Source organism: Felis catus, chromosome B1 (assembly GCF_018350175.1).
Source record: "Felis catus isolate Fca126 chromosome B1, F.catus_Fca126_mat1.0, whole genome shotgun sequence".
Taxonomy (NCBI): Eukaryota; Metazoa; Chordata; class Mammalia; order Carnivora; family Felidae; genus Felis; species Felis catus.
In genome coordinates this window covers 93,914,932-93,915,542 of record NC_058371.1, presented here as the reverse complement: position 1 = coordinate 93,915,542, position 611 = coordinate 93,914,932, and the positions used below count along the sequence as shown (strand labels likewise).

General features: G+C 30.0%; 1 non-coding gene across 1 annotated transcript; it reads left to right on the top strand.

Moving 5' to 3' along the window:
• The first annotated feature begins 208 nt into the window (after nt 1–208).
• Nucleotides 209–315, top strand: LOC111560296. Its single transcript, XR_002742053.1, has one exon. It is a non-coding gene; the product is annotated as a U6 spliceosomal RNA (small nuclear RNA).
• The last annotated feature ends 296 nt before the right edge of the window (nt 316–611 follow it).

The following is a 611-nucleotide window of genomic DNA, read 5'->3' as shown; positions in this document are numbered from 1 at the left end:
CAGTCTATAAACACTTCTTTCTCAAGATTTCTTTGGCTATTTGGGGTCTTTTGTGGTTCTATACAAATTGCAAAATTATTTGTTCCAGTTTGGTGAAAAATAACAAAGGGATACATGAACCAATAAAAAAGCTCCCTCAGGCCAATGCTGAAACAGTCTGAGTAATTAAATTAGGTAGTACTAGATTATAACTCAAAATATAAAATAAGTCCTCACTTTGGCAGCACATATACTAAAATTGGAATGATACAGACAAGACTAGTACGGCCGCTGTACAAGGATGACACCAAAAATTGTGAAGCAGTCCATATTAAAAATATTTATGCACAAATATAGATAATCTGTATACATAAATAAAAAATATATGTATATACATATATATATATATATATACACATAGATATGACTGAATTCATAGTCACATGAATGATTGAATGAATAAATAAATAATTTGGGAAGAATGGATAAATCTGTGAAAAATGCTGTTGGTATTTTGATAGAAATTGCATTAAATCTGTAGATTGCTTTGGGTAATATAGACATTTTTCTTGCTTTTTGAAGTACTCTTTTATTACTATGTACTTCCCTAAGACCACTTTTCCTGCATCCCA